This window comes from Schistocerca serialis, chromosome 2 (genome assembly GCF_023864345.2).
Source record: "Schistocerca serialis cubense isolate TAMUIC-IGC-003099 chromosome 2, iqSchSeri2.2, whole genome shotgun sequence".
NCBI classification, from domain to species: domain Eukaryota; kingdom Metazoa; phylum Arthropoda; class Insecta; order Orthoptera; family Acrididae; genus Schistocerca; species Schistocerca serialis.
In genome coordinates this window covers 758,329,753-758,356,968 of record NC_064639.1, presented here as the reverse complement: position 1 = coordinate 758,356,968, position 27,216 = coordinate 758,329,753, and the positions used below count along the sequence as shown (strand labels likewise).

The following is a 27,216-nucleotide window of genomic DNA, read 5'->3' as shown; positions in this document are numbered from 1 at the left end:
AATTTACAACCCAGAGTTGATTTACAAATTATTCTAGAGAACAACAGCCTGACTTTGATGCAAACAAATTGCGCGTGAATTCTCAAATATCGGCACGGAGTTTAAGATACGCGGCTGGATATAGGGCGCTATCGTCAAGTGTATGATTCAGTATAATTAATCGCAATTTACGGACATTAGCTTGATAATAACTGCCAAAGACTTATATGAGCAGCATAGTAATCGTCTTGATGCTTAAAGCAAGCAAGAAGCAATTTAGTATCGGGATACGACAAATATTAATAATTGCATAGTCAACTTGTTGATACGTTGCTTAGCAACACATAAACAGACATTGATAGAATGTGACCTCCCCTTCTCCCTTTGCTCCCTAAAATGGGGTGTCAAATGTGACCTCCCATTCTCTCTTTGCTCTGTTTCTTTCACTGATCTTTCCTCTTCATTCTTCCTTATTCGTACCGCGGCTATATCTCAGGGTTTTCAATGCAGAAATGTAGTGAGAAGGGGGCACGTGTGTGGTGGTGCACGATATCATAGTGCTGTGAGTGAGCATCATTCGTGCCTCTGGTTTGAGAAGACTGATGACTGATGCCCGATATTGCTAGCTCCGGGGTTTGGTGTGATGGGTGCAGTAGTTTTTTCCATTAGGGTGACCATAGCGGCATGGGAAATAAGGAAGTGGATCAGACTCATCAGTGGTTCTGTAGGATACAGGAAAATAGTGGAACAGGAGGGGAAAATTGCTGCACTTCAGGCACAGTTAGAGCAGGCTAGGGAAGATCTGAACAGGTTAAGGAGGGAGACGGGTAAAGAGAGGTGGGAAGTGGCAACAGGTAACAGGAGTAACAGACCTAGAACTTTGTCAGACAGCTTTTTGGTGAATGTAAAGAATAAGTTAGACCTGTTGCTTCAGTTAGAAGCTGATGAGCCTCAGACAAAGGTAGGTGTAGAGAGGGCACAACAAACTTTCAGTAGAAAATTGAATAAGAATGCAGGGAAGTCAGCAAAGAGAAAGAAAGTTTTGTTGTTGGGTGGTTCACATGCCAGAGGTGTAGGCCAACTTTTGCAGGACCAGTTAGGATCAGAATACCAGGTCACAAATTTTTTTTAAACCAAGTGCTGGTCTGGGTCAGGTGACAGAGGATTTAGGTTCACTCTGTAAAGATTTTACCAAGGAAGACACTGTGGTTATTCTGGGTGGGCCAGGCAATAGTATTGACAGAGATCCTGGGTACAATATAGTGTGTGACCTGGCAAAAATTGCATCAGCAACGAGACATACCAGTGTTGAGTTCGTGTCTGTTCTGAGACGCCACGACCAACCTCATTTAAACTCTTCTGTCGGGAGAGTTAATTTGGAGTTGGAACAGCTGCTTCGGTCGGGTGCGGTGTCACATATTGGTTTGGTTCCTGTTGATTCTCTCAGTAGGTGGGATTATACTAGACATGGCCAACACCTCAACAGGAAAGGCAAGGGTAAACTGGCTGGGCTAATAGCAGGAAATGCAAGGGGGGAAGGGGGGGGGGGGGGAGGCACTACCATGAGTGGTAATATACCAGTGGTCATAGGTGTTGGAGCAGCACCTTTTTTAGGATAGGTAGGACAGAACGAAGTCAAGTTCTGAGAGAAGTAAATATAGAAATCAAACAGCATAATCCTGGTACATTGGATCAGCGAACACAGCGGCTGGTTAAAAATTTACAGCAATCAGCAGAAATTTTATTTCCACCCGATTTCATCTTGGTAAATGTGAAATGCCAACTATCTTTAGTGCATCAAAATATTCAAGGGCTTAGAAGTAAAATTAATGAAATACTTACGTGCACTGATGAATTAGTCATCAAACCCAGTTGATATAATCTGCCTCTCTGAACATCATGTGACCACTGATATAGATATGTTAAACCTTATAGAATTTAAGTTAGCCTCCTACTTCTGTAGACAAAAGATGGAGAAAGGAGGAGTTGCCACATTTGTTCAAAACAGTTTTAAATTTAAGAATATTGACTTTATAAATTTTCTTTAGAGCAGCACTTAGAAGCATGTGCAACAGAGACAGAATTTCATAATACGTCCTTTATAATAGGAGCCATATACAGAACACCTTCAGGAAATTTCAACCTGTTTATAAATGGTCTTGAAGATTTATTATCTCATCTAAAATCAAAAAACAAAGAACTAGTGGTTGCTGGTGATTTTAATATAGATGTCCTGAAAAACGCTGTCAGTGAACAGGTACTGAAATCAGTTACATTGTCATTTAATTTAATTTCTACTGTAAATTTCCCAACTAGGGTATACAAATGTTCTAAGACTGCCATTGATAATACATTTATAGACAATTCTTGGCAACTAAGCCACATTACAAAACCAGTAGTAAATGGACTATCTGACCATGACATGCAACACCTAACATTCAATTTTGAAAATTGTCAGGGTAAAACATCTATCAGAACTGAGTACAGAAGGCCAATAAAACAGTCAAAAACTGAGAAATTTAGGAGATTGCTCAAAGAAATTAATTGGATGGATGTTTACAGCATCCAAGACACAAATGGAAAATACAAAACATTCATTAATAAAGTTTGCACCTTATTTGAAAATTGTTTTCCCCTGAAGGTAACTCAAATTAAGCAGAAGTCTAATAAGAAACCATGGATCACACAAGGGATAAAGATATCATGTGAGACAAAAAGGAAACTATCTGATGTGTAGGGACACCTTTGAAACTAGCATTATAGCTCATTACAAAAATTACTGCAAAATACTGAAGAAAGTTATCCAGAAATCTAAACACCTGCATTATGAGAAGAAGATAAATACATCCAGCAATAAAATAAAAACAATATGGGATATAGTTAAGTCAGAGACAGGTAGGACCAGAAATGAGGAGGAACAAATAGCTCTAAAAATAAATGAAACACTGGTAACAAACGCATGTTGTGTTGCAAACCATTTAAACAAGTATCTTGTCTCTGTTACTAATAGCATGGGGTTGTCAGGTTCAGTAAATAATGCAATGGAATATCTGAGACAGTGCACACAAGCAATCTCAGTAAAATGGAATCGACACTTACTTTACCCAAAGAAATAGACTCCATCATAAAGTCCTTGAAATCAAAGCATTCTAGTGATTATGATAACATATCAACAAAGTTAATAAAAAGTGTTCATGTGAGCTTAGTCATATCTTAAGTTATTTGTGTAATCAATCACTTGTCACAGGAACATTCCCGGACTGGCTTAAATATGCTGAAGTTATACCTCTCCACAAGAAAGGGGACAAAGAAATACCGTCAAATTATCGACCAATCTCACTTTTGCCAGCTTTTTCAAAAATCTTTGAAAAGGTTATGTTCAAGCATCTACTTAAGCACCTTAGTGAAAATAGCATACTGTCAAAGTCACAGTTTGGGTTTCTTAAGGGTTCTGGTATTGAGAAAGCTATTTACACCTACAGCGAAAATGTCCTTAATTCATTGGACAACAAATTAGAGGCAATTGGCATATTCTGTGGCCTGTCAAAGGCGTTTGACTGTGTGAATCACAGCATTCTTATAAGTAAATTAAAATATTATGGTGTCACTGGTAGTGCAGCAAAGTGGTTTCAGTCATATCTTACTAATAGAAAACAAAGAGTGTCATTACGTAACACTTCAGCAGAAGGCAATCAGACATCATCTGACTGGGAAGAAATTACATGTGATGTTCCCCAAGGTTCCATACTAGGTCCACTACTGTTTCTTGTGTATATCAATGACCTGTCATCTGTTACGTTACCAGATGCCAAGTTTGTATTATTTGCAGATGATACAAACATTGCAATAAATAGTAAATCAAATATAAATTTAGAAAGGGCAGCTAATCAAATTTTTACTGACATTAATAAGTGATTGACATTAATAAGTGATTCACAGCCAATTCACTGACATTAAACTTTGAAAAGACCCACTATATGCAGTTCAGAACTTCCAAGAGATTTCCTTCTGGTGTGTGTGTATAAAATATGATGACATGGAAATAGGAGAAGTTGAGTGAGTAAAATCCTTGAAATTACAACTTAATAATAAATTCAGTTGGGAGCAACATACTAATGAACTGCTAAAGCACCTAAACAACTCTGTGTTTGCAATGCAAATGATGACAGACATAGGAGAGATAAATATTAAAAAACTGGCATATTTTGCTTATTTTCACTCCATTATGTCATATGGTATCATATTTTGGGGTAGCTCCACAAACAGAGAAAAAATTTTTAGAGTACAGAAGCGTATAATAAGAGTAATGAGTAGTGTAAATCCAAGAACATCATGTCGAAACCTATTCAAAGAATTGGGCATATTAACCACAGCTTCTCAGTATATTTATTCCTTAATGAAGTTTGTTGTAAATAATACATCTCTTTTTCCAACCAACTGCTTAGTACACAGTATTGATACTAGGAATAAGAACAATATACATAAAGATTTAAAATAACTTACTCTTTCCCAGAGAGGAGTACAGTATTCAGCAACGCATATTTTCAATAAGTTACCAGCAACCATTAAGAGTTTAGTTTCAGACAAGGCACAATTTAAACATAATTTAAAAGAATTTTTGGTGGCCAACTCCTTCTATTCCATCCATGAGTTTCTCAACAAGCGCTGTAGACCATTTTAATGAAAATTTATTATACTTTAATTTTTGACAATACTTGGTTGTAACAGCCAAGTAACTACTACTGTGTGAATCATGGATGTATGGAAAGCAGATGTAAGTCTTAAGTCTGTAAATAGTGAAAGTTTAATATTAAATCTTGTACATAATCTGACTGTTCTTAACTGAGGATCACTGAAATGAATAATTTCCTTTAATTTTTGACAATACTTGGTTGTAATAGCCAAGAAACTAGCAAATGTCTGAATGATGGATTTAATGAAAGCAGATGTAAGTATTAAACCTGGAAATATTAGAAGTTTAAATTTAATTCATGTACATAATTTTACTGTTTATTGACTGAGGATCATTAAAATTAATGAAACTCAAGTTTTTCTAATTACATTTTTGTAATGTGTTTATCTGACATGTTCCACACCCAGGAAGATTCCCTCTTTTATGGGTCTATGGAATAAATAATTAATCTAATCTAATCTATCCAGCCGTGTATCTTAAACTCCGTGCTGATATTTGAGAATTTGTGCTAGATTTGTTTGCACCAAAGTCGGACCGTGGTTCCCTATAATAATTTGTAAATCAACTCCGGGTTGTAAATTAACAATTCTATGCCCATTCATGAAAGTTACAGAAGATCTGCACTCAACGACTACTTGAGCGCGCACTCGAGCAATACGGAAGGTTTTGTTCTTACAAAGAGAAAACATATCATACATAATGCAATAAGGTTATTTGCTATGTCAAAACATATTTATATCTATCTCATTAAAACTCATTACCTATTAAATGTTGTACATAATTAAATTTCTTACTCTGCAAATAATCAATGAAATTTAGAAATGAATTCCATGTATAAAAAAAATCTCAAGTTGATATTATGTCATGGGTTACTACTTGTTTCGACTCCCCTACACTCACGTGAAGCAAAGTAGATCCGATTATATTGGACATACTCATGTAATGCTAAAAGATGACAACACTCCTTTACACTGTTACTGAAATTAATAATAGTTCTTGACCTCAGAGGAAGCCAAACTAAGGGTTTACAATCATGATAAAAAACATTATTAATATTCACCATACATATTTTTAAAGGATATCTCGTTGCACAAGTCTGAACGAGACTCACTGCTAATAGAAAGGTTCACTTTACAAGGGGGTGTCTACAGCTGTGTCAAGGTGGATACACTGGTTTTTATCAAATCACCAAAGCACCGTTAAGCACCAATGGGCATGGCCAGTACTTCAATGTGTAACCATCCCAGTACACCACGTGCTGTTGACTATTTTCCCTTTGTCTTTAAAGTAGAGGGGGTAGGAGGGGTGGTTGCATGAATTCCCAGATTATCAGTATTTACACCAATATCCTGGATTAAATTCCAAATCTCTCTACTGTGTCTCATGGCATGAATGCATGTGACACCACTGATGATTTACATACATTGGATGGATGTTAAGCTCAGTGGCCCTCTTTGTGCTCTTCAAGAGAAGTACACTATGTGCTGTTACTTGCTTTCTCCCTCTCCCTTCTCTCATCATCTCGAACACCAACAGAAAACTATACTACATACACAGACATCAAAGTCACCTACATTTAACACACACACACACACACACACACACACACACACACACACACACACACATAGCCCTCATACTCTGCAAAGTAATCTGCGGGCACAAAAGATACGGAAAACATTTCCAATTAGGCAGCTAAATCTATCCTTCAGGGTCTCCCAGGCATTCATGTCATATGTCTTTACAAGTGGGCAAGCAAGATTATGTTATACAGAATCCTGAGAAAGAAACATTTTGTACACTTGTTGCACTATGGCAAGTTGCCTGCCACCTGCTGTGAAATGGTAGCCACAGCTGGGATGGAGGTCAGGCATAAATGCCCCTGTGGCCAGCCTAATTCTCTCATGGTAGACTACATCCAATAACCATACAGCTTGACCTCATAAACAAACCACACAAAGACACAGCAATTTTGGAGAAGAGAAACTTAGTCTGTTTCCTGTCTGTTACATGCTATGAATTTTAAAACACTGAACACTTATTAACACTATGTTTTCAGGTCCCTCAGTTCATAGCCATGAAAGTTCCCGAGTAAAAAACTTCCAGGTTCGAGAAGACCTAAAACATGATGGGAATAGTTATAAGCAACATATGCAAATTTTCTGACAAAAACTTAAAATTAATTTTTGGTGCCTATTAGACCAGACTCATAACCATTCTCTGCACCATGCAAGAAAATTAAAAAGTTGCCCATGACTAAACAGCCCTGAATCGTGGCCTTTTACTGTGGATGTAACACTATTTATGACAGTGGTGGATAAACTTTTCTGTAGTTAAAAATTGTGGTTTTTAGGGGAAGTTAAATGGCTTATTAAAAGGTGGGAAGGGCAGCTGTTACAGTCATACTAACATATTTCAAGAAGAACTAGCCAAATTATATTAGGGCTACATTCCATCTGTATTAATACTTCCCAAATTTTTTCATGAAAGCTGCACCTCATAATGCACCCATTAACTCCAATAAGTGTTCTCTAATTGTGGTACATTTCATTGACTACCTCTGTGTAGTTTTTGTATTATTCTGATGTTGCCAGTAACACTTTGAACAAAAGTAAGTGGTTGGGCAATGTCATCTATGCATGAACTTTCAGAAAGTACTGCTCCAACTACGCAAACTTAAACACCAATTGTTTGTAAAAGGAGTGTTGTATGTTCTCTAATCGGAAAGTTATCATTTTTCTGGACACACTGATACTTGGAAAAAACTGGCCTGGATGCATGTACGGGTTTTGTTAAAAAGTGTGTCATAAAACTGTTGTATCCTCTTTTGAAGCAAACTGGCCCACAACTGTTGTAAATGGTCACTGATATACTGGATGCACTGAGATGGCGTTGCTGTCCAAGCTGGCTCCACTGTACTAGTTAACATGTCTTCCCATTCGATTCATTACTGGAGTGCATGAAGAACGATTGTTTAAATGCTTCAGTGTGCTCTGTAATTAATCTAATATTGTCTTCGCAGTCTCTATGGAAGCGGTACACATGGGGTAGTAGTAAACTCCTGAATTCATTATTTAACGTTGGTTCTTGGAATTTTGTAAGTAGGTTTTCAGGAGATAGTTTGAGTCTGTCTTCAAGTGTGTGCCAGTTAAGTTTATCCAGCATGTCCATGACACTCTCTCATGGGTCAAACAAACTCGTGACCCACGAAATGATTTTTTGACAATTCACTATTTTATTGAAAACCTTAAGCATCAAACAGTTACAGTCTTTGACCATCATCAATGGATATTTATCTAAAGGTACAAACACAAATCAAATCCAGTCAAATCAAATCAAATTTTTATTATCACATTACATGACTCATACAAAAAAAATGTGACATAGGTAATTTGTCATTTTTAAAACTAACATGCAGACTACCCTAAGGTGACAGTACATATGTATTACTTTACACGGTTATCATTTTTTTTAAATATATGGTTTCTTTTTAGACAGATACTATATTACATAGTCATCATTCAAGGACTCTTTTACACTATAGTAGCATTTACTTTTAAAATATTTTTCCACGTCTCCTTCAGTATTTTCTAAATCTGGATCACTTTCCCCCTTACAGATTTTATTTACAAATTTCATGCCCATGTAGTATGGAGTTCTTTCATACAGTTTAGAGTCTGTGGGTACGTAGCATGTAACTTGACCTAAATCTAGTTTCATACCAACGCAGGAAGCAGTTGTCCTCAAAAAGCTGTGGGTTTCTCTTGGCAAAAATGAGAATTTCATATATATGCAGTATGGACATTAGATCTAGTTTTTAAACCTAGGTTTGCAGTGCTGATTCTTTTTAGCTCCCACCATGGCTCGGATGAACTCTTTTTATAGATTAAAGGCTTTGAGGAGGTTAGTTGTTTTTTTTTTTTTGTGGTTTTAGGGCGCACAACTTCAACGGTCATTAGCGCCCAGACTACGTTTGGAATGCACCGCGAGTCACAAGTTTAAAACAGCAACGAAACGGAAAACACGATAAAAGACAGACTGACAGGCAAAGGATTTTTTTTTAAAAAAAAAAAAAAAAAAAAAAAAAAAAGCATAATCAAATGTCCTTAGAGAGGGTTGTCAAGTTGATAAAATGAAGAACGCGAGCAGCTGCTCGTGGGTCATCCGCTAAAATGGCATCTAGAGTACATGGCAGGCCAAGATCAAGACGCAGTGTGTTAAAATCCGGACAGGATGTTAAAATGTGGCGGACCGTCAGCAATTGCCCACATAGGCAGAACGGCGCCGGCGCAGCCGTCAGCAGATGGCGATGGCTGAACCGGCAGTGTCCAATTCGTAACTGGGCCAAAACTACCTCCTCCCGCCGAGAAGGGCGTGAGGAGGACGTCCAAGCTGCAGGAAGAGGTTTCAAGGCCCGAAGCTTGTTGTCTGTAAGTGCAGCCCAATCGGCATGCCACAGCGATAAAATGCGCCGACAAATGACCCTGCTACAATCTGACGAAGGCACACAACAAGAAGCTGTCCGAGGCTGGAGGACCGCAGCCTTGGCCGCGGCATCTGCAGCTTCGTTCCCAGGGATACCGACATGGCCAGGAACCCACATAAAGCTAACCGGAGAACCGACGTCCACCAGCTGCTGAAGAGAGCGTTGGATCCGGTGCACGAAAGGGTGAACCGGGTACAGATCACTGAGGCTCTGGATGGCGCTCAGGGAATCGGAGCAGATGACATATGCAGAATTTCGGTGGCGGCAGATATAAAGAACTGCCTGGTAGAGGGCAAAGAGCTCAGCTGTGAAGACCGAACAATGGCCATGGAGCCGGTATTTGAAACTTTGTGCCCCGACAATAAAAGAACACCCGACCCCGTCATTGGTCTTAGAGCCATCTGTATAAATGAAGGTCATTTTAATGAACTTCGAATGAAGTTCGACAAAACGGGAGTGGTAGAATGAACCGGGGGTAACCTCCTTTGTGAGCGAGCTGAGGTCAAGGTGAACGCGAACCTGAGCCTGGAGCCAAGGTGGCGTGTGGCTCTCGCCCACTCGAAAGGTTGCAGGGAGTGAAAAATTAAGGTGTTGAAGGAGGCAACGAAAGCGAACTCCAGGGGGTAGCAGGGCAGAGACATACAACCCGTATTGACGGTCGACAGAGTCGTCAAAAAAGGAACGATAAGACGGGTGGTCGGGCAATGCCAGTAGCCGACAGGCATACCGACAAAGCAGTATATCGCGCCGGTAGGTGAGTGGCAATTCACCAGCGTCAGCATGAAGACTCTCGACGGGACTAGTATAAAACGCTCCGATCGCAAGTCGTAAACCCCGATGTTGTATGGAGTTGAGGCGGCATAAGATGGATGGCCGTGCAGAGGAGTATACGAAGCTCCCATAATCCAGCTTGGAGCGGACGATCGACCGATATAGACGAAGTAGGACGGTTCAATCCGCTCCCCACGACATACCACTGAGAACACGGAGGACATTTAGAGAACGGGTACAATGGGCAGCCAAATATGACACATGTGGAGACCAGCTAAGTTTCCTGTCAAATGTAAGACCTAAAAATTTTGTTGTCTTCACGAATGGGAGAGCAACGGGACTGAGTCGTAAGGACGGTGGGAGAAACTCGTTGTAGCGCCAGAAGTTAATACCGACCGTCTTCTCGGCAGAAAAACGGAAGCCTTTGGCGACACTCCAGGAGTAAAGACGGTCAAGAGAACGCTGAAGACAGCGCTCCAGGATACACGTACGCTGCGCGCTGCAATAGATGGTAAAATCGTCCACGAAAAGGGAGCCTGATACATCAGCTGGGAGGCAATCCATTATTGGATTGATCGCTATGGCGAAGAGAGCGACGCTCAAAACTGAGCCCTGTGGCACCCCATTCTCCTGGCGAAAGGTGTCTGACAGGACAGAACCCACACGTACCCTGAACTGTCGATCCAAAAAAGGAACGAATAAAAAGAGGGAGGCGACCGCGAAGGCCCCATGTATGTATGGTGCGGAGAATGCCCGCCCTCCAACAGGTGTCGTAAGCCTTCTCCAAATCAAAGAACACAGTCGCGGTCGGGCGCTTCCGCAAGAAGTTATTCATAATGAAGGGCGACAAGGTAACCAGATGGTCAACAGCAGAGCGGCGCCTACGAAATCCACATTGTACATTAGTAAGTAGGCGTCGAGACTCGAGCAGCCATACCAAACGAGAGTTAACCATTCGCTCCATCACTTTACAGACAGCTAGTAAGCGAGATGGGTCGATAACTGGAAGGCAAGTGCTTGTCCTTCCCCGGCTTAGGGATCGGGACAACAATAGACTCGCGCCAGCATGCGGGAACATGTCCCTCAATCCAGATGTGATTGTAAGTACGAAGAAGAAAACCTTTACCCGCAGCAGAAAGGTTCTTCAGCATCTGAATTTGAATAGAATCAGGCCCTGGAGCGGAGGACCGTGATCGGCCAAGTGTGTTTTCGAGTTCCCTCATGGTGAATGGGGCATTATAACTTTCACGATTCGAGGAGCAGAAGTTAGGTGGCCTAGCCTCCTCTGCCTGTTTGCGGGGGAGGAAGGCAGGGTGGTAATGAGCGGAGCTCGAAACCTCTGCGAAAAAGCGGCCGAAGGCATTGGAGACAGCCTCAGGGGCCACAAGGACGTCATTCGCGACCGTCAAGCCAGAAACTGGTGAGTGGACCTTAGTGCCAGAAAGCCAGCGCAGGCTACCCCAGACAACAAAAGAAGGAGTAAAACTGTTGAAGGTGCTCGTGAAAGCAGCCCAGCTGGCTTTCTTTAATAATACGACGACACTGTGCACGTAATCGTTTATAATTGATACAATTCGCCACTGTAGGGTGGCGTTTAAAGGTGCGTAAAGCACGGCAACGAGCACGTAAAGCGTCTCTACATGCTGCGGTCCACCAGGGGACCGGTACGCGACGTGGAGAAGAAGTAGGGTGAGGGATGGAATATTCAGCAGCAGTGAGAATGACTTCCGTGAGGTGTGCGACCTGACGATTGCAGCTTGTGAAGGTTTGATCCTGAAAGGTCGACCTGGAAGAGAAGAGCCCCCAGTCTGCTTTGGAGATGGTCCAACTAGATGAGCACGGAGAGGGGGTATGCTGCAGGAGATGGATAACACATGGGAAGTGGTCGCTCGAATATGTATCAGAAAGTGCATACCACTCAAACCGACGTGCACGTTGGGGAGTACATATAGAGAGGTCTAAATGGGAATAGGTGTGCGATGTGTCCGAAAGAAAAGTAGAGTCGCCAGTATTGAGGCAGACAAGATTGAGCTGGTTGAAAAGGTCTGCTAACAGGGAGCCCCTCGGGCAGGATGCTGGAGAGCCCCAAAGGGGATGGTGGGCATTGAAGTCTCCAGTTAACAAAAATGGTGCAGGTAGCTGAGCAATAAGTTGCATCATGTCTCCCTTGGTAACGGCAGACGACGATGGAGTGTAAACGGTACAAATGGAAAATGTAAGAGTGGGGAGAGTAATTCGGATGGCAACTGCCTGCAGACCGGTGTGCAACGTGATGGGATCGTAGTAAATATCATCCCGGACCAGCAACATAACCCCTCCATGAGCCGGGATACCTACCACAGGGGGTAGGTCAAAACGCACAGAGGTGTAGTGTGCCAAGGCAATTTGATCGCATGGGCGTAGCTTCGTTTCCTGGAGGGCTACGACGAGCGGACGGTGCAAGCGGAGCAGCAACTTCAAGTCCTCTCGGTTGGAGCGAATGCTGCGAATATTCCAGTGAATAAGTGCCATCGTAAGAAGAAAAGGAAGATGAAAGAAGGGGTCACCTAGAAGGCCGCTGAGGGCCTGGCTTCGAGCGAGCACTGCCGCCGCTATCAGTAGGTGGACAGTCATCGTCCATTGGTTCTATAGGTTCATCGGCCATCTTGGTAAGATGGCCGGGGGGGGGAGCTTCCTCCGCCGGTGAACGGCCAGATGTTCGGCTACCAGCGGTGCGGCCAGGCGAAACGGATGACGGCCTGGGGCGGCAACCGCTGGATGGCGCAGGAGAAGAAATGCGCCGTGGCGGAGAAGGAGAACTGTGCTTCCTATGAGCCTTCTTGGAAGGTCGTTTGGTGGAAGTACCGGTCGATGGCTGGGAGGTCGAGGTACGTAGGAAGTCTGCACGGGACGGTTCCTTCTTGAAGGCCCATGCATCTGACTTCTGGGTCTTCGTCTTAGCAGAAGCTGATGAAGGGGCTGGTGTCTGTGGGGTGATGGGAGGAAGAGGAGACGTCGACCGTGCGATCCTAGCACTGGCCGAACGGACGACCGTGGTGTTGAAGGTCAGATCGCATGTCTGGGTTGCCACCTCCCTGGTAGTCCGAGGAGAGGCGAGGACAGTACTGTATTTCCCTGCTGGGAGCAGCGTGGGCTTCCTACTAGCCAATAGCTTGCGAGCAGCCGAGGTGGACACTTTCTCTTAGACCCGAATTTCTTGGATACAGCGTTCTTCCTTGTAGACGGGACAGTCGCGGGAGGGTGCTGCATGGTCACCCTGACAGTTCACACAACGAGGAGACGGAGGTGGACAGTCACCCTCATGGGCATCCCTGCCACAAGTGACACATTTAGCCGCATTGGAACAAGACTGTCGAGTGTGATTGAAACGCTGACACTGGTAGCAGCGCGTAGGTGTCGGGACATAGGGGCGAACAGAAATAACCTCGTAGCCCGCTTTGATGCACAATGGCAGCTTAACACTATCAAAGGTCAAGAAAGGTGTCCGGGTCGATACAAGGTCATTGTTGACCTTTTTCATGACCCTATGGACAGCCGTCATGCCCTACTCAGCGAGGAAAGATTGACTCTCCTCGTCCGTCAATCCGTCGAGGGATCTAGTATAGACCACACCACGAGATGAATTCAAAGTTCGGTGAGCCTCCACCCGGACAGGGAACGTATACAGGGGTGTGGCTCGAAGCAGTTCCTGTGCCTGAAAGGCGCTCTCAGTTTCTCGTAACAAGGTACCATTACGCAACCACGTACAAGACTTAACAGTACCGGCTATGGCATCTACGCCCTTCTGAAAAACGAAAGGGTTGACAGAGGAAAAATCCTTTCCGTCCTCAGATCGAGAAATGACGAGGAACTGTGGGGTAGGCGGTAGTACTTTTGTCACTGGGGGCTCGTCATGTTTCCGTTTGTGGGCAGAAGTCAAGAGAGAAGAAGAGAAATCCATTGCGGAGGAATCCCCCATGATTGCCAGCGTCTCCAATGGCGCGCTCCTTCCTTATGGGGACCCTCTCAGAGGGCACTCCCGCCTTAGGTGAATGTTTACACCTCAGGTCACACCTCCCGAGAAACAGACGGAGGGACCAATCGGCATGGTCAGAAGGTATCAGCTCAGGCAATCACCCCTCCCTGGGCCTGGCCTTTACCAGGGAGTACGTGCGTGCCTTACTTGTCTACCCAGGGCGGGGAATTACGCGTTACCCCGTCACCGGCTACGCGTGCGAACGCGTGGGTCGGCCTTCAGGCGCGCACAGAGAGGAAGGAAGAAGAAGAAAAAGAAGAGAGAGAGGGAGAGAGAGGACAGACTGTCTCAAACGCTGAGGCGGAGACCAGAGAAGGCAAGGAGAAGAAGGCAAGGAGAAGAAGGCAAGGGAAAGAATAAGGAAGACAGTGAGATGGAGAAGAACAAAGAAAGGACCCAACCAAAGAAGGAAGAGACGAGAAGTGAGAAACCAAAAAGACCACAAATATAGGTCGTGGGGCCGTCCGTCTCCGGACGCAGGCGCTAACTACCCCCTTGAGGGGGATGGACTCCTTTTAGTCGCCTCTTATGACAGGCAGGAAGACCTCGGGCCTATTCTAACCCCTGGACCCACAGGGGGAGGAGGTTAGTTGCTCAGACCCCCAGAAAATTATGCTATAATGAACCACTGAAACAAAATATGCATAATATACAGTTTTTTAAGTGCTAAATCAGTGATACTAGATAAGACATTCAAGACATGCAGAAGACTGTTCAGTTAACTAAGAATGTTGTCTACATGATAAGTCCACAACATATTTTTACTTGTTAACACACCAAGGAATTTGACACAGCTCTCAGTGTCCTTGTCCATATAGCTAATTTCACTTATACATTCTGCTGATTGTTTCGTGGTGAAATGAACAATTTCTGTTTTAGCAAAGTTTAATTTCAAATTATTATTTTTTACCCATGCTTCAACTTCTCCAAGTGTATGGCAGATTAAGTCTTCATCAGTTTTACGGCAGATCATCGATATTGAATCATCTGCATACATGATGGTATCTGACTCAACCTGGCATAACATATCACTGATGTAATACAAAAATAGTAGTGGTTCTAACATTGAGCCTTGTGGGAGTCCTAATTGTATGTGTTTCCAGCGAGAAAGGAATTTCTTGCCACTGTCAGTAACAAGAACTCTCTGTTTTCTGTTTGCCAAGTATGATTACATCCAATTAAGAGTTTTTCCTTGAAAATCATATCTAATCAATTTTTGAAGAAGCTGGTCATGGTTTACAGTGTCGAAGGCTTTTGTAAGGTCGCAAAAGCTGCCTGATAGACACATTCTGTTATCAAGACAAATACTAACTTTTGTGAACAATTCCTTTATTACATGGGCTGTGCTTCAGACTTTCCTGAAACTGCACTGATTGCGTAAAATAATGTTGTGGGATGAAATATAATTATCTATCTTATCAAATAGTTTTGAAAGAAATTAGTAACAATGAGTAGGCCCATAGTTCCCCATTTCATCTTGTTTTCTCTTTTTATGAATTGGCAGAACTTCAGCATATTTTAAGCAACCTGGAAAAAATCCCATTTGAAAGACTGGTTGATTATGAGGGAGAGTGTATGTGCAATACTATGACATACTGATTTTATTATTCAAGTGAGAACCTCACCCCAATCCGCCAAGTTTGAATTTTTAAGGGACATTATGATTTTAATGACATCAGAGCTTGAAACGGGTGAAAATTTAAAACCTGAGCAATTTCTATCTGCAATACTAGGAACTGTATTTGGTGTTGAGCACAGAAATACACTCCTGGAAACTGAAATAAGAACACCATGAATTCATTGTCCCAGGAAGGGGAAACTTTATTGACACATTCTTGGGGTCAGATACATCACATGATCACACTGACAGAACCACAGGCACATAGACACAGGCAACAGAGCATGCACAATGTCGGCACTAGTACAGTGTATATCCACCTTTCGCAGCAATGCAGGCTGCTATTTTCCCATGGAGACGATCGTAGAGATGCTGGATGTAGTCCTGTGGAACGGCTTGCCATGCCATTTCCACCTGGCGCCTCAGTTGGACCAGCGTTCGTGCTGGACGTGCAGACCGCATGAGACGACGCTTCATCCAGTCCCAAACATGCTCAATGGGGGACAGATCCGGAGATCTTGCTGGCCAGGGTAGTTGACTTACACCTTCTAGAGCACGTTGGGTGGCACGGGATACATGCGGACGTGCATTGTCCTGTTGAAACAGCAAGTTCCCTTGCCGGTCTAGGAATGGTACAACGATGGGTTCCATGACGGTTTGGATGTACCGTGCACTATTCAGTGTCCCCTCGACGATCACCAGTGGTGTAGGAGATTGCTCCCCACACCATGATGCCGGGTGTTGGCCCCGTGTGCCTCGGTCGTATGCAGTCCTGATTGTGGCGCTCACCTGCACGGCGCCAAACACGCATACGACCATCATTGGCACCCAGGCAGAAGCAACTCTCATCGCTGAAGACGACACGTCTCCATTCGTCCCTCCATTCACGCCTGTCGCGACACCACTGGAGGCGGGCTGCACGATGTTGGGGCGTGAGCGGAAGACGGCCTAACGGTGTGCGGGACCGTAGCCCAGCTTCATGGAGACGGTTGCGAATGGTCCTCGCCGATACCCCAGGAGCAACAGTGTCCCTAATTTGCTGGGAAGTGGCGGTGCGGTCCCCTACGGCACTGCGTAGGATCCTACGGTCTTGGCGTGCATCCGTGCGTCGCTGCGGTCCGGTCCCAGGTCGACGGGCACGTGCACCTTCCGCCGACCACTGGCGACAACATCGATGTACTGTGGAGACCTCACGCCCCACGTGTTGAGCAATTCGGCGGTACGTCCACCCGGCCTCCCGCATGCCCACTATACGCCCTCGCTCAAAGTCCGTCAACTGCACATACGGTTCACGTCCACGCTGTCGCGGCATGCTACCAGTGTTAAAGACTGCGATGGAGCTCCGTATGCCACGGCAAACTGGCTGACACTGACGGCGGCGGTGCACAAATGCTGCGCAGCTAGCGCCATTTGACGGCCAACACCGCGGTTCCTGGTGTGTCCGCTGTGCCGTGCGTGTGATCATTGCTTGTACAGCCCTCTCGCAGTGTCCGGAGCAAGTATGGTGGGTCTGACACACCGGTGTCAATGTGTTCTTTTTCCCATTTCCAGGAATGTATGTTAAGAAATTACAAAGAGGTACAAAACAAATGTGAATACTTACAAGGTGAAAAACAATTCAAGTAAATGCATATCCAACATCATTATCTGATAGTGGATACATCTCAGGTATTATAATATGTGATGAATTCCAATTACATCTCAGGTGTTATAATATGTGATGAATTCCAATTACATCTCAGGTGTTATAATATGTGATGAATTCCAATATATTAAGTTCTACAAAAGACATCTAGGGGAGCACTCAGTAGTGATATTGGTTAACAGGACTGTATGTACACTAATTAGAAGGCTTAGTTGGTCAAAGACCTTCACTAAACCTTTTCATCATAAGCTGCTCATTGCAGGAGACTAGATTATCTTTGGGGAACTTCTTTGCTAGTTTCTTGTGTAGACAGAAAGTGAAAAACGAAGTTACCATTATAAATAATACAGAAAAACACCTATTCCAAAGCAAAAAGGTACAAACCTTTGTAATATCCAGATGCTAAATGGTAGCATAATTATTGTATAATGATCCATGAGGTGTGTGAACACAAACATCAATCACAACACATAATGTACATGGTGTTTCCAATATAAAATCAGTTAAAAAATAAAGTTATTAAAAATAGGAGCAAATCACCAACTACCATTCATTCACACTCTACCTAATTACATTAATCAACCGCAGCATACGCAAACGAGTGGCCAAATTTGGCTTTACGGACTGCTAATATCAAGTGTATGTAACAGCAATTATGATCACACAGTTTTTTCTTCTATAAACATAATGCAATTGTAAGGCACTGAATAAACTGTCACTGGGGTGTTTAAGATGCCAGCTGAAAATTACACTTAATACCCGGTAGATGATTGTCAAACACAATATGTACGTATAGGCACATTGATCCAAGAAACATTACAAGGAATGTGGACCTCAGAGTTTGGTAACCAAATATGTGAAAATAATGTCCATGAAGAATAAGTACATAGCAAATTAACACACCATCTAGAGCAAAAATGTGATCACATACTGGGATGAGTATTCAACTGGTGAGACATCATAAAAATGATGTAATAATAATTTGACAGTATAGTATCTGTTGGAGAGACATACGTCACATTCATTGAGATACAAAGAGATTGCATCATGAATTTTAAAAAAAGGTAGGGACATACTTCACGCAAAAGACAACATATTGATCAGAATTTCAGACTTTAAATAGACGTCCTGTTAACTGCTGTCGCTACTGACAGCACCATAAACGTCCTGTGTAGAACTTATTGTACTGGAATTTATGACATATTACACTGGTGTCCACAATTAAAGCAACAAACAGAAATTTTGCAAGGTTGTGATTATTTTGCCACAAAATTGTATAAATAGATGATAGTAAAGTAAAAACAATGTAAAAAATACAGAATTATAAACAACTGCAACATGCATGATGGTAGACAAAAACGTCCTTAATTTTTTTTTCCAACTTAACAGATTTGCACACACATTCAACAACTGGCTAATGTGCCCAGTATGGAGTGTGACCACCTCTGACAGCACTACAGACCTGACAATGATGGGGCATGTTGTGAATGATGTCATCCTACGAGGGCGGTTCAGAAAGTAACCTCCGATTGGTCACAGTGCGGGTTGTGGGGGGAGTAGCGACGCCATCTGTGCGTTCACGCACTCAACAGGTCAGACGGCATCCAGCCGTGGTCGAGTGAACGTCGTACCTGCGCTAGTTTAGTTTTTGTGGCAGTTTGAAATGTGTGCTGCAATAGAAAACCCCGCCAAATGTGAAGTGCGTGCTGTCATAAGGTTTTTTACAGCCAAAGAATATTCTGCAGCAGCTATTCATCGTGAGCTTTGTGCCGTGTACGGACCAAGAGTTATGAGTGAAGGAGTTGCCCGTGAATGGGTACGTTTATTTAAAAGTGGACGAGAAAACGTTAATGATTAAGAGAGGAGTGGTAGACCATCATTGGTGACTGACGAACTCGTTCAGACAGTTGATGCAAATGTTCGTGAAAATCAACGTTTCTCAATGTCGGAGTTGTCTACTGGTTTTCCACAGATTTCTAAGACTCTCTTGTACGAGATAGTGACAGCAAGATTGGGTTACCGTAAGTTCTGTGCACGATGGGTGCCCAAAATTCTTACCGACCACCACAAAACTCAAAGAATGGCCTCTGCATTAGACTTTCTGTCACATTATGAGGACGAAGGAGAACCATTGTTAAACAGAATCGTGATCGGTGACGAAACCTGGATTAAGTACGTGAACCCTGAGACAAAAGAACAATCAAAGATGTGGGCACATTCAAATTCGCCTACCAAACCAAGAAAAGCCTCGCAAGATTTTTCTGCCAGAAAACTGATGGCAACGGTGTTTTGGGATGCCAAAGGGGTGTTGTTGGTTGAATTCATGGAACGTGGTACGACCATTAATCAAGACGTGTACTGTGAAACAATAAAAAAGTTACGACGGGCTATACAGAACAAACGCCGTGGTATGGTGACTTCCGGTATCTTTTTTTTGCACGATAACGCCCGTCCTCACTCTGTTCGCAGAACAACGGCCCTTCTTGAGTCCTTCATGTGGGACGTTATCAACCATCCACCTTACAGCCCAGACCTGGCGCCAAGTGATTATCACCTCTTCATGCATTTGAAGAAATGGCTCGGGTCACAGCGGTTTGATGACGATGAAGAGCTCAAAGATGCGGTCACACGCTGGCTCCAGGCACAAGCGGGTGATTTTTATGCAGAAGGAATTTCAAAGCTTGTGAAGAGATACGATAAGTGCCTCAATCGCTATGGAGACTATGTAGAAAAATAGTGCAAAGATGTAGTTGTAAGATGTATATATTAAAATATTTTTATTTAACTTGGTGTATTTTTTTAAATCAACCGGAGGTTACTTTCTGAACGGCCCTCGTATATTGAGGCAATAATGCTCATTCTTCCTGCAGAGCTCCTCGCAACTCTTGAAGAGTGGTTGGAGGATGCTGACATGATGCAACCCACCTGCCTACTGCATCCCAGAAAGATGCATCTGTGAGATTCAAATTGGGAGAGTAAGCAGGCCACACCATCTTCCATTTACAAGAAAACATCAATCATCCGTGCATTATGAGATCAAGCATTATTGTCCATCAATACAAAGTCTACACCCACAGCACCTCGCAATAACCACAAATGAGGTCAAAAGATCTTGTCACGATATCTGACAGCAGTTAAACCTTGCCGATTCACTCATATATGATATGATGGAGAGATCGTCAAGTGGTCAATATAATCCCTGCCTACACCATTCAGGATCCTCCTTGATATTGGTCTCTTTACACAATGTTACGGTCCCGAAATCGTGTTCCATATTACTTCCAGATGCATTTCCACCAAGGGTGATTCTCCAGGCCAATCTGGGACTCATCTGTGAAAAGAACAATGGCCCACTGTTCGACCACCTAGGTGACATGTTGACAACTCCACTCTAGACATTCCCATCTGTGAAGACACATCAGAAGTACACATACAGCAGGTCTTTGACAACAGAGGCCACTCTGCCGAAATCTTCTGTAACACATTTGCATAGATACAATACATCCAGTGGATGCTGTGAGGTAAGATGCCAACTGCCATGCAGTACTAAGGCGGTACTGTCTTCCCCTTACCACCACATAATGGTCCTCTCATTCTGACGTCACACATGGCCGGCTTGCCCCAGTCTTCGGGATACAGTTTCTGTCTCTGTAAACTGTCGCCACATCCAAGAAACAACAGAACGATTCAGATCAAGGCATCAGACTATATCAGTTTGCAAATACCCTGCATCCATTCTTCCTCCTCCATGACAGAGTGGCTAGTAGGCATCTTCTCTGTGCCATACTGCACCATCTGTGATTGTGTACACAGTGATTGTGGATGAGGAATTACCCACCAAACGCTAACCCATTCAGTAGGTGCCCAACATTGTCACTAGCTTGGTTGTCCATTGACCGAATGCCATCTTCCATGCAGAACACAATCATACGGGCATCTGTTGACAATTTGTACAATTACATCATGAATTAGACATAGGACAGGAAAATAGCAGTCTGTTGCTTTAATTTTGGACATCAGTCTATAACACCCTAGATGTATCCACTATCAAATAATGACATGAGAGTTGTATTTACTTGAAGTGTTTTTAACTTTATAAGTATTCACATTGGTTTTGTACCTCTTTATAATTTCTTAATGTATTTCTGTGCATTATATTTATTTGTGTCTGTAGCTTTCAATAGATATGTACTAATGATGGTCAAGGAACAAAACTGGTTGATGCTTAAGATATTCAATAAAGCAGCTGATGGTCAAATAAGCATCTCATAAATTACTTGACAGCTCTAAACAGTCCTCTAACAAAACTGTTTAAGACCTGTGACCATTTGTGCTGCCCTTTCCACACACACGCGCGATATCCCTGTTAGTCTAATTTGGTATATGTCCCACACACACTTGAGCAATATTCTAGGCTGGGTCATACAAGTTTTCTGTAAGCACTGACTGCATTTCCGTACTACTCTACCAATTAATCAAAGTCTGTCACCTGTTTTCCCTATGACTGAACCCATGTGATTGTTCCATTTCAAATCCCTACAAATTGTTACACCTAGGTCACATATTTGTAAGATTTGATGGTTTCCTACAGTGACTCACTGATATAGTAATCCTAGGATACTTTTTTATGAAGTGCAGAGTTTTAGATTCCTTACCATATGAAGCATGTTCTGAATCATTGCACTACTTTGAAATCTCATCAAGAGCTGGTTGAATATTTATAGAGCTTTTTTCTGACAGTATTTCATTATAGGCAACTACATCATCTATGAACAGTCTGAGATTACTATTAATATTCAGTATTCAGTTTATTCACCATTGACCACTTACAGCGGAATAGGTCTGAACATTAAATACACAATTAACAATGACTTTACAGTAAAGTTTTTACAATTTAATTCCTTTTCTTTTAGGAATATTCTTATATACTAATGTCAATGATTATTTCAAAATATTCTGTTATCTTATAAAATGGGTGTTTGAGTAACCAGTCATAAACCTTACGTTTGAAAATATTACTGGTCAGTGACCGAGCAGATGCTGGAAGTTTATTGAAGAGTTTTAAACTCATTATTTTGTGTGAGTTTGCAGTCTTTGTGAGTCTGTGTCTTGGTATGTCGAAGTCCAGTTTGCCTCTGATGTTGTGGGGATGTATGTTCTCTCTGGTCTCAAACTCATTTAAGTTGCTTTTGACATAAAGCAGTGATGTGTAGATGTATAGATTCACAACAGTTAATATCATGTGCTTGATAAAGAGGGGGCGGCAGTGTTCCTTGGGCTTAACTTTGCTCATTATTCTGATTACTTTTTTTGAATTTTCAGAATTTCACTGACAAAGCAAGAATGTCCCCATAACAATATGCCGTAGGAAATGTGTGACTGAAAGAGGCCAAAATATACCACCTTTAGATATTCATCAGTGACTACATCTGTCAGTCTCCAGATGAAATAACACTCTCTTGCTATTCTCTTGCAGATATGGCTAATGTGTTCCCCCCAGTTTAATTTTGAATCAATGTGGAATCCTAACAATTTTATTGATTTGCTTTCAACAGATGTAGTTAAACCCAGAATTAGTTCTTGTGTTTTATCAGGATTACACAGGAGTTCATTAGAAGAAAACCAATCCATTACTGGTTCTAGTTTTTCCTGTGTTTCCTGATGCAGTTCTGTTGTGTCATGGTGTGTATTGAGCAATGTTGTATCATCTGCATAAAAAACAATTGAATTTTCTCCTACATAGTAAGGTAAGTCATTAATTGCAATGATGAACAGAAAAGGACCTAGGACCGAGCCCTGAGGCACTCCAGTCCGAACTTCCTTCAGTGAGGAGCATCTATTTTTAATTGATACAAACTGTCTCTTGTTACTTAAGTATGATTCAATTACATTCAAAGATGGTTTGTGTATGCCATAAAATTCCAGTTTTGCAAGTAGGGTGTTAGATGGTATGCAGTCGAAGCTTTGCTAAGATCACGAAGTACGACTGATACTAGATCCTTATTTTCGAATGCAGTTAACACCTGGTTAACAACTTCAGTGACAGCAGTAGTGGTATTTTTACCATGTTGATATGCAAACTGTCTGTTGGAGAAGAGATCATGCTAATCAAAATAGTTATTTAGTTGACTGTACATTACATATTCAAAAACTTTAGAGAAAATTGGGTCAATAGAAACTGGTCGATAGTTTTGGGGCAGATGCTTATCTCCCCTTTTAAAGACTGGTATCACTTTAGCAGTTTTGAGTGCATCTGGGAAAACTCCAGATTCTAAACACATATTAAAAATGAAAGAAAGAGGTTGACAGATAAGGTGTATTATTTTTTTCATTACATAGTTAGAAAACCTATAATTCATACTTTTGGAGTTGGTGAACCTTGCCACAGCTTTTACAATATCCTCTGGGGTGACAACATTCCAGTGGAAAGTATACATCCTATGGGGCACAGCACCAAGATGATCTAGTGCACAAGTGCCATTCTGCTTGATTTTGTTTTTCAGCTCGCTCACTGAGGTTAGGAAGTAATTATTTACTACTTCTGGGACCAGCATTGCATCTTGTGTATGGGTTTGTGAATTATATTGGTTGATGATATCCCATGCTGCTTTACATTTGTTGGGAGCACTTTCAATGTAATGTTCACATGCTTGTTTTTTGGCCAAGGACAGTTTGTCTTTGTAGATTTTTTTACATTTTAGATAAGCTCTATAAGAAGTATTATCTAGCTCAGGTCCTTGTTTACAAGAATTTTTATATATTCTGTACAGTCTGAGCATCTCCTCCCTAGTGAGAGCTAGCTCATCTGTATACCATTTTAGCTGTTTGTTTTTCTGTTTATGCTTAGGGCTACTTTTGATTAATGGTGAGCAGGAGTACCATAACTCTATGCGTATTTTCAGGAAGTTGTTAAACACCATTTCACCAGCACCCTTCTCAGGTTGTGTGTTGTATACAAAGTCCCAGTTAACATCAGATATTCTGTCAATAAATAAATTAATATATTCATCTTTCTGCCCTCTTACCCATGTGGCATTAGACTTGATTCTGACAGATTTGTCTGATTTAGGCAACTGATCACAGGAGAATGTTAAAATCAATGGTTCATGATCAGCTAGGGCTCCACTGGCAAGTCTGACATCATACATATCTCTAGAGAAATTTACTATAATATTATCTAAGCACACCTTATCCCGTGTTGGTGTGTAGTTCGTACATTGTAAATTTAGTTATCTTAAGATATTAAAAAACGTTCTAGTAACACGTTCATCACTGTTGGCCATATCAATGTTGAAATCGCCACAGATAATTAGTTTTATGTTAGATTTTAGTATTTTCCTCATAAGCAGCTCAAATCTTTCGAAAAATGTATTTACATCTCCTCCTGGTGATCTATATAAGCTAACAATTATAGTATTCTCTACGTTTAGTCTAATACAGCTAAATTCTCCATCTAGTTCTGCACAGTAAGAGCTAACATCTACTTTAGTAAACATTATGCTATCTTTAACAAATATTAGGACATCTCCATTCTTTCTTTCACTTCTACACATAATGTCTCCAACAGCATGCCCTTGAGGAACAAAATATTGTACTTGATCTTCTGTCAGCCAATGTTCTGAAATACAAACAACATCAATGTTTTCAATACTGCAAAAACGTTCTAATTGTAATACTTTGTTCCTAATGCAGCGAATGTTCGTTTGCATGACAGTAACAGATTTATCTTTATTGTTTATTGTCTGTGAACACACTCTCATTCGAATGTCGCTTTTAGCACCTAGTTCAAGTACAGGAGATTTATTACCTGCCGATTCACAGACTTTTATACTAAAAAATGACATACATTCCAGGTATTACTCAAACCGCTACTTTCGTAGATTGTTTTATTCCGTGTGAGTCTTTCTTTAATATTTCATTGACACGTTCGCACACAAACTTTTTCCCTTCATATTTTAGATGGTGCCCATGTCTCGTGTGAAGGTTACGCATTGTCTTCAAGGTCATTAATAGACAACATACAATGTCTGCAAATGCCTGGTTCTCTTTTGCAAACTATACACTAGAACAACACTAGCTTTTTCATTGTTTAATATTTCTTCTGTGGTGGAAGTATTTTGTTTGCCTCTAACTGAACCATCACTAGCATGAGGTTTACCTCTTTGGAAACTATGATGCCCTCATAGAAAATCAAGCAAACAGCTTTATCACCAACATCTGTTGTTCAAGGTTTCTTGATTTTTTTGACATTCCCTACCATCTCCTCCGACCCCTCTCCCCCTTTTTTGTTTTTGCTGTCACCCTTCAGACTAAAATGTCATAACAACAGTTCAGAGTGAGAAAACTGCAACCTTCCACACAAGCAAATTCATGCATGTAATGAAAATATTACTTTACATATGTAAGCTACAAATTATCTTGACACTATTGATGGCTACTATGCAAATTTTTGGATCCTGGTTGATTCAAGAAATTGTAGCAAACCAATACACTCCATATTTTGTGGATGGGATGATCCAAATACATCTACAAGTAAATCTGTGAACATCTATGAGTTAGCATCGGTCTGCAAGCCACTCCTCAATAGAACATTAACGTAACACATTCCACTTATCTCTGAAATTCTTTAAATGTCCTCCTATATGTGTGTTTCTTCAGTATAACTGCATATGCTACTCAGGACCTGTTGTCAAGATCTCTTCATGCCCTCCTCCAAAGTTCTGCAGCATATGTGCGAAATGCTTCAAGATTCTCTGCAATTGCCCAGCTCTGCAATTGCCCAGACTAGAACTGCTTACCTGCATCTCGCTGAGAAGCATCAGTCCTCACTCCACATGGTAATAAACTGTCTTCGTAGCTGGCAAAAGATTTGTTGGATGGGTATTTCGGCAACATCATAAAAGATATAGGTAATTTGATTCATCAACTTCTGGACACTGTTGCATTGTTCAAATGCAGTACATTGGCTGTACAGCTTTTCATTTTGTCAACCACTGTTAATCAATCTCTGCCCTCTTCATCTACATAAGGCACTCAATGTAACGTCAGAAGCAACTAATAATTTGATCATATTTAGCTGACTCTCTCTGACCGAGTGCCTACATCTTCCTACGAAGCATTTATCAGTTCACTATTCCTTTAATTAATGGAAGAGGTAGCACGAAAGAAAGATTTTATGTAGTGTAATGATTTATTGTTTTTGGTTCCACAATGCTACTCTCACAACAGCTTCTAACACACTCATTCCCTTCTGCAGATTTCAGACCTGCAATCTTGGTCAGTTAAGCCACTGTTTATTCTGCTTAATATTTCTGTTGAATGCAGTTTGGATAATTCTTACAACCCCTTTTAGGTAAATTAACACGTCTGCACCACATTCTAAGAAAAGCGTTACTACTTTTTGTCAAACATAATCGAGTTTACATTTACGTGCAATACTAAGAACTAGATATTAATGAATATTAATTTGTACTCTCTACAAAACGTAAACGAATAAAATCATTTCAATACACCTTCAAGTCCTTCATGCCAATTTTTGCCCATTTAGGAAAAAAAAAAGTTTCCATTTAGTATTCGCAGCACTTTTGGTATCCCTGGCACTCAATTGTGCTCAAACTGCTGAAAACAGATCTGCATTATCAGTATGTTTGGTCAGAGTTACTAAAGAGTTGCAATGGAGTAGACATAGTCCCCTTACAGTAACCATCTTTGCAGTTTTCTTTCAGGCTTCACTCCGTCTCATACACTTGCAAGCAAATCAGAAATCAGTCACTGGAGTGTAGATTATCAAACATCCCACTGAACAGCATGTGCAAGGGCTAGAGAATGTACCGAGAGAGCAATGGTGGATAATGACCGCGAACCAGTGTTGCAGTGTGTGTTCTGTCCTTTATTCTTTATTTGAAAGATGCATCACATTGTAACAAGAAGAGGCTGTCAACAGCTCAATAAGGGCAGGTGATTCCAGACCTCCACAGTGTATTATGGATTGAAGTGTCTACAGAGTGTG

General features: G+C 41.7%; 1 protein-coding gene across 1 annotated transcript in view; it reads right to left on the bottom strand.

The window, feature by feature from the left end:
- LOC126457965 (serine/threonine-protein kinase ATR) overlaps nt 1–27,216 on the bottom strand; it is a 359,569-nt gene that overhangs the window by 288,804 nt on the left and 43,549 nt on the right. The gene's annotated exons all lie outside the window — the stretch shown is intronic.